Below are 8,468 nucleotides of genomic sequence, written 5' to 3' on the forward strand. Positions count from 1 at the left end.
TTTAACACTGCACTACTAACAGTGACGGAGACGCCGGGTGGCTCGTAGAGGGCGTTTAAAGTGAATGTTGTTTCGGCGAAACACAAACACCTCGGGGCGGGGAGAGGATGTGTCACCACACCCACCACCGTGGACCCTCAACAGGGCCCCACCTAAAGTAAACCGTGATACTCAGAAGCTAACCAGATCAGCAAACACACTCACTGATAACATGCTCATTGATTCCTAAAAATAAATAATAATAATAATAATAATAATAATATTTGAGTAACAGTCATGGCAACGTTCATCCCATATTTATAGTGTGATTTTTATGTGTGAATTATAAATATGAGTCATAATTAATGCTTGACTGACATTGTGTTGTAAATGCAGTGATTCTCAGTTGGTTGTGTTGTGGACACTTTCTGGGATGTTCATGGCTCTCACTTATTTGTGCTCAACCCTGTGGAAGTGAAATATTTAATTTTGTGTCCTTATTTTGTCCAACGTTCGTGTTTAACTTTGCTTTCTTCATTTTTATTTATATTGTTATCATGGCCCTCCTCAGTTCCTTAAGAGTACTTGAAAATGTACTTTAAACTTGACTAAGATTTGACACTTCCCACACAGGTCCACCTTGTATTTGACAGAGAAGTCTGTTGGACAACCCAAGTTTGTGCTATGGTGGCTCAATTCTAAAGTACCAAAGTTACACAATTTAGATGTCCCCTACCCCTTGCCTGTCAGATTGACATAAAATTCCTCACTCAAATCCATATTAATCTGCCCAAACAAATGTCTGTTCATGAGCCCCAAAATTTCAAAATTTTGGCAGGTGGTACCTCTCAGTTAACTTGATATGACAATTATATTTTCACTGCCCATCAAATCTGCAAAGACCTTTACACCATAATCTTGAAATGTTACCCCAAACAAGAGGCAGAAAAGAGCTGTTTTGTTATCTCTACTTGACTATCTGTGGAGTGCAGTGTAACTGGCTGGAAGCAACTTCACACCAAACTGTAACTTTCACATACTGGTGACACAGTGCTCAACCTATTTCATAAGCGAACATAAGTGCCTCTCTGTGGTCTGATCTAATAGGTTCCCTGTGCGCCTTTATTGTGCATAAGCCCACATACCTGTCATGCATTTATGGAGTACGCACTGTCTGTTGTTGATGCACACATTTGCTCTGGCCTTGTTTTAACCTGACAAACAGGTTTCACAGTGATTGTTTTATGCCACGGCAAAAACTTGACTTCAAATATTTGTCTTTCATCACCGGCTTTAAACCTTTCATTAAAATCATTTATGATAAATTAGGACAGTTTAGCACAATCACATGTGCAAAGGAAGGTATTTGAAACAGGTACATAACAGAAATAATGTGAGAAAGGACGAGATGGTTGAGATGAGCGTTTTCATTGTCAGGTTATATTCATTCATGTTTTTAAGGCCTATGCTGACATCATTTTCTTGCGCAACAAAGCTATTCTTAGGGACTGCAAGCTGCGTAGACTGTGTCCCATTTTCCCTCCCAGCGTCACTGTCAGGGTTGAAGTTGCAAAGCTAGCGAGGGAGAGAGGCGAGGAGCATTAATCACCAGGGAAACTGTTGATAGAGGATGCCTTGAAAAGACAGGACCATTAACCAATGTGTCTAAAATGGTGCTAATCTGATTATTAAATGGTGAGGCTAAAACAACATGCCCCACTGACTAACATCAGAAATGTAGAACATAGGAGTGGAACACATTCAGGGCTGAAAACACACACACACGCACTCAAGGCGCTGTTGGGGGAAAAAAACATTTAAGTGAAACATTTTCAAATTTTGTCTTAACCTGACAGCGGTTGAAGACAATTAAGAAAAAACATATGTGTCAGATAGTCTAGTGAAGTAGGGCAGGATTACAGACTTTGAGTGGAGTTCATGTGAGGCAGTAAAAGTGAGGGGATGAACAAAGAAAGAGGAATCTATGCCATCCTGTAGAGTAGTGACTGAGCATGAATGAGGGCGCGGTGTGCACTTTGCAAGCCGGCCTATGGTGGCAGAGTGGTCAGGAGCCCCGCTGCTTTAATGGTCCATAAATCTGTGTGGGCTGGCTGCTCTGATGCTGCCCCAGTGAGACCCTCTCAGGCGGAAAATGAATCAGAGCATTTTTACGAAGCGCCAAGTGTTGAGCCTCTTGCCCTCCCTTACTGCCAGCGAGGCGATAAGAGGCGCTGCACACACGCGCTACTCAATTTCAGCAGGTCTGGAGCTCATAAAACTGTCTACCAGTGACAAACCTTGTTTGTATACTGCACTATATTCCCTCTTTCCTCTTGCTTTTGTTGAACACTCTCTATTTTCTTTTTTCCTCTCCTTTCAGTTAGCTTTGGGCTGGGTATGCAGTTGTTGACACGTTGGCGCCCGGTCAGCCCAAACTCATTTGCTATACTGCAGACCCTTGGCCGAACATGAAGGTGCAATGGCTGGCGGCTGGCAAATACATGCAATGCAAAAAATTAATTAATTAATTAATACAATTCAAGGCATAGCACAAGCCGCATTTGCATGTGTTATGTATGGGTGGAATGTATGGGAAAACTGTTCTATTTAGGAGAAAAAGGTATACTCAAGAACACCTGATTACTTTACCAAAGGGGTGTCTTTAGAATGCACTCCCACTGAATGCTACACAAAATTTGATGCCTCTGTTTCGCCTTGGTGCCAATTCCCTTTGGTTCTTTGAAGCGTTTATGTAGTTACCGACACCACGGGGATTTTTGTTTAGCATTATTGGAACGAATAACTATAGTGCCTGAGTGGAGCACAGATATCCACTTGTTTGTTTGTTCATCTTTTAGTGTCTTAGGATGCTACTTCCTTGTTGATAGATGATTAATGGTGCTAGCGTGATTCCACAGGGCGAACAGAGATGATTCCACAATGACTACCTGAATTATAGTGAACTCCTGTGGTCACAACTTGCACGAAACATTTCACCAGGGAGGAATCAGGATGCATCCTAACCCCTCTTCTGGCTCCTCTCGATGAGGTGGAGGAACGGCTCGAGTCCACGCCTCTTTCAGATGACTGGGCTCCTCAACCTATCTGTAAGAGAAAGCTCGAACAGCCTGCGGAGGAAACTCATTCCAGCTGCTTGTATCCAGGATCTTGTTCTTTCAGTCACGACCCACAGCTTGTGACCACAGGTGAGGGTTGGAACATAAATCGACGGGTAAATTGATAGCTTCACTTTTCATCTCAGGTCCTTCTTCATCACGACAGACTGACACAAAGTCAACATCAATGCAGACGCTATGCTGATCCGCGTCCATTCTCCCCTCATTTGTGAAGAGGATAGTCCAAGAGACTTGTGGGAGGATCTCTTCCTCGACCCGAAGAGGGTACTCCACCCTTTTCCGATTGAGTACCATGGCTTCAGATTGGAGGTGCTAAATCTCATATTATCTGCTTCACACTTGTCTGTGAAAGATCGTGGTTTGATGAAGCCAACAGAACCACATTGTCTGCAGAAAACAGAAATGTGATACTGAGGTCACTCAACCGGACACTATCAACACCTCAGCTGTGCTTGGAAATTCTGTCGATAAAGTTTATGATAAAAAAAGGGTGACAAAGGGCAGCCTTGGCATAGTCCAACCCTCACTGGAATGAATGTTGCTAAAAGTCGGTCAAAGGTCATTTTATTTCCGTAAAAAAAATCCATACTAATTCTCTACTCACAGGCTAAGGAGCTTGATCTTTGCTGTGAATGTAGCATAAATGTTACCCTACCTGACCACTAATGTTAGAAAAGCAAACCAGGCGCGGCCAACTTGTTTCAAATGCAACACTTGCTTTGTTCTTCAGGTTTCGTTCCCTGGAGGTCCTCAGCTTTTGCCTGCAGTCGTCCTCGGTTGAAGAGTATGTTTGCCTACAGAAGCCTTTGTTTGACAATACTTTCTGTTAACCCAGTTTTATGAATTGTGTCAGCACTTGCTGATTGTTATCTGTCAGCAGATAAGTGCCTCCTTTCAGACGCTGGCAATAAAATGCTCAATGTGGAGAGCAGAGGAATGGTCTTTTCAATAGTCAAACAAATAGCCTGTAATTCCGTATTGATTACATTTATTCAGACTACAGCGGGAACATGCTGGATTATCAGGTATAAATGTCAATGTTCTTCCTATGGAGAATTAAGCATGCCATCATTAGGGAGGGTAAATTAAATTTAAGAGGGGGTTAATTAAAAACAAACGCAACAGTTAAATGACCTTTAACTAGTTGTGCACATTCTGATTTTATGTCCCTTTTTACAATTTTACTGTTTAACTGATAATTAGTTAATAGGAAAGCACATAAAATAGAGACATCAATCACAATCTTATGTAAGAAGCCGACAACATGACCGATACCAGATTTTTCTGCAAGGTGAAAGATGGTGTATCTGGAAGACCGATGCGCAGAACGGTTCATAAAACTAATTCACAACATTTAGCACATTTCCAAGAGTATTTTACTTCGGTATTCTGCTTGCTTACCATAGAGTACATTAAACTAGGCATATACCTGTATGTAATCTGGCCAATATTGCTACAGAAAAAAAAAAAAAAACTGCAAAAGTCGAGTCTGACACAGACTATGTTCTTCAAATTTACCTTTCCTCCTCGTCCTGTTTACATCACTGATTAAAGGCTCAGGGAGTCAATCAATACACTGTAAGTGATTGTCCTCTTTACAAAGACAGTGATTTCTGCAACTTGATTATAGCATGCAAAGGCTACTGTATTGACTCAGTCACTGTGTTCTCAGCAAAAGAAACACACTGAACTGTCATCTTTTTATTGCATCACTTTGAGCATGTCTGTTTTTTCTCTTTATTTACCACTGCTATCTCGTTGCACTTTTAAGCACAATAAAACGCCCAGGCTCCCGTACAAAGGCTTTCGAAGAACCAAGTTAGACAATACACGACGACATGCAGGGGTAATTGAATAAACCCATTGATCCCTGGCCCTGCTATTGCCAAACCAGATTTGGATATTCACCCTTAATGACTTTTCCTTACAGGCAAATGAACACTTGTAGTCAATTAACAGTGAGGAAACAACAGCATGAAGGAAAGACAACCCAAATGTCACGTACATCCCTGAGTTTAAAATGCACCATCAGCTATGCGAAGTTGTGACGTCTGTGAGACATCTATCTGGCTGATGGCTTCGTTGTCACAACACAACACCAAAAGCTTTGTTCTTTGACACCCGCATGGATTTGCAGATCTTTTGGTCCGCCCCGCCATTCCTCGGTCACAAACACACTGTATCTTCTTGGACAATTGTGGTCTTATGCCCACCACTGTTAGCTGGCACTACCAGTGTTATGCATTGCTCATGCTCCTGCATCATTGTCAGTATTCATACATGCAGGGCAAAAGTTACAAATGCTTTTGGAAACTACTTATTTGGGGAAAAAAATGTATGCTAACTTTTATGTAAAGCCTCAATTGATGATAACCAAGAGAAGTCTGAACATAACACTCATGCATTTACAGTTGTAACAGGTGCAGCAGTATACACCACAGATGCAACCACAACCATTTGTTGCTGTTAACCCTTTGCAGGACACTTTTTGCAGTACTTTCAGACCCGAGGCACTTATTGCATGGTACAATTCATTACTTTTTCAAAACATTATACTGTAATGGTTTCAATGAATTAAGTCATTAGCTGATATCCATTTCCTATTAAAGCTGACTTGGATCGACAGATTGTATTGGTATACAGTATACCCTAAACCAGAGTTGTGCGATGTAACAATATATACCATAATGCAATATAAATCCATCTACCGGACAATATAAATCCCCTATTGTATCTTGATTTTAAATTTTAGCAAGCTTTGCAGAAGCGTGATAATGATGCTGATCATTTCAATGAGGTGTGTTGGAGGAGGACATCTAAAACAGAATCAGAATCAAAATTAGAATCATCTTTATTGGCCAAGTATGTAGAACACACAAGGAATTTGTCTCCGGTATAACACGCTGCATTAGTATCATCATAAACAAGGATATGACAAATAAGTATGGAAAAATAAGTATGGAAGGGTGAGATAGGAGCTCTCCAGGACCGAACTTGTGCACCCCTGGGTTAAGTGGTAGGCATGAGAACTGGGTGTAGAACCGGTATTAGATATTTTGAATGGTACTTATTTACGCTAGGAGAAAATTGGCAGTAACTTCATGTAGTTTTAAGAAAAAAAAAAAAACAATATGATGTTATCGGGATATAAAATAACCTACATCAGGATATTAAATGTTGTCTGTATCACATAGCCTTACCCGAGACTGATCACTTGTCAATCAGCGTGTATACAAATAGGAGTAGGGCACATAGTAAAACCCAAGCAAGCACAGGCAGAATGTGCCAACAGAAATGCCCAAGCCAATGATGATGTAATCCTAAAATCTTCTTGTTGCGAAGCAACAGTTTTATCCCCCAAGAGCACTATGCTGCCCTATAATTTCATTCAATTTGAATTGTGGTGAGGTGTCTATGATGTGCCCTACCTCTCAGCCAAAATCAGCCATCCAGTGACTCTACAAGGGATAAGTGGTACAAAAATTGGAATATTTTTTTCTTCGTGAGGAGCTTGGTCCAAGCCCACTCACTAACTGCTAGGCGAATGCTCTACTTGCAAGTGAAGCACTCAGCATTCATTTTAAACTCTTTTGTAAACTTTTATAGGGCACTGATTGAAATAATCAACCCTAGAAGAACCAGATTTGGTAATCGAAGCGCTGTGGGGGCACAATGTGTACTAGGTGCCATTGACTGGCACCTAGCACACATTGTGCCAGACCCCTACTTAGCCATCTCCGGGTGGTGGTGGTTCCAGGGGATTCTGTTTAAGTAGGTTGGGCATCTCCTTCCATGTCTCCCGATGTGCTCCTCGTGGGCTATTCTGGATATGTTCAACCAAAAAGAGGTCTTGGGGCAGACCTAAAACATGCTGCAGGAACTGATGTCGAATGATGATGTCACAGGTGTGTGGGAGCACGTAAGCCCAACGTCCTTTTTATCTCCAAGGCCTTCTTCTTCCATCCTTTGAATTCATTATTTTCCGATGAGACAGCACACCAGGAAGTGGTGACAGCTCAGATGAAGGCTGGAGTGACAGCCGAAACCATCAACAAGGTAAGAGACTGTCTCTTTACTAGGGAAAAAAATGATTGGCTGAACAAAATAAATCTAAAACCTCTTACTTCAGAAAGAAGTCAAGATGAACGCTATCGTGGTTGTCCCTTTAGCTTCAAGTTTGAGTCAGCAAAAATGGTGCCTTGCTCTATAGTTATTAATATGGTGCCTTGCCTGAAAAATGCCTTCAAGTCCACTACCAGTTTTGTCTCTGTTCAGTGCATAAAAAGCGCGAGTGACCCAATGCCTGAGGGCAAGAGTCTATCCGGCCTGCCACTATCGAAAGCCTGACTACATGGCTGTAAGAGGGCACACGGCTGTGGACTGGAGAAAGTGGTGCAGTGCCTCCGTGCCTGGCTGAGCACGGTGTAATGAAGCATGGCAGAAAAGAGAGGAAAGGAGTGTGTCTGCAGGCTAGGCATGGCTCTCGTGTTCCTATGCAACCAAGGCGGAGGGCTAGGTCATGCAGGACCACCTCTATGCTGTCTCCATGCTCTCCCCTTTCCCATTTTGTGCCCCCCAAAATATAAATGTGATCCTGCCATGCAACCTATCACATCTAATTTGTTTTCATGGGAAATGACATATTATCATTTGACGTTTGCGTGTCGTTTCTAATCATATTAAATTAACAGCTCAGGAATTGCCCCTACTGAAGTATTCATGTATAACGTTTATCTTTATGATACTCTCCTCTTGCTTTTTCCGTGAGACATTTGGCTGCAATCAAAGGTCCACTGAGGACAGATGCACTAGTGAGTTTTGACTGACAGACTCGACATGGGAGGATGGAATTCCTCACCTCACCTCAGGGTCCGTCCCATATTTTGACAAGCTTTTCATTTGCATACGGATGAATACATTTACCGAGCTTTTCAGCTTTTTAAAACAAGGTCAGTGACTCAAGTGGAGGATTAAAAATAACAGCACTGGCTGACTAAAAAACAACAACTCTCCAGACACCAGCATTTCTGTGTAAGAGGGAAAGTGTATCACATTGAGTTCGGGATTCCTACAGAGTGTATTAAACTACCTCAAAAGACAGCCTATTGTGATGCCATACGTTTCCTGTGGGCAACAAGTGTGGATCTATTCTTAGCTGCTGGCCTGTGCTTCAGCCCATTCCTCCTAGGTTGGACAGGAGGAGGTGAGATTCAAGCCTGCCAGGTCCCACTGTGTTGTTGTAGCCCGTGTCCAGCTGCAGCGACGATGGGGCCCAACGACCATCTGTCCCCAACCAGCAGATTCAGGACTCAGGGTAAAATGGGGGCGGGTACGAGATGAGTTTAGATGGGG

The sequence above is a fragment of the Hippocampus comes genome, unplaced genomic scaffold (genome assembly GCF_001891065.2).
Source record: "Hippocampus comes isolate QL1 unplaced genomic scaffold, H_comes_QL1_v1.1 scaffold76, whole genome shotgun sequence".
Classification (NCBI taxonomy): Eukaryota; Metazoa; Chordata; class Actinopteri; order Syngnathiformes; family Syngnathidae; genus Hippocampus; species Hippocampus comes.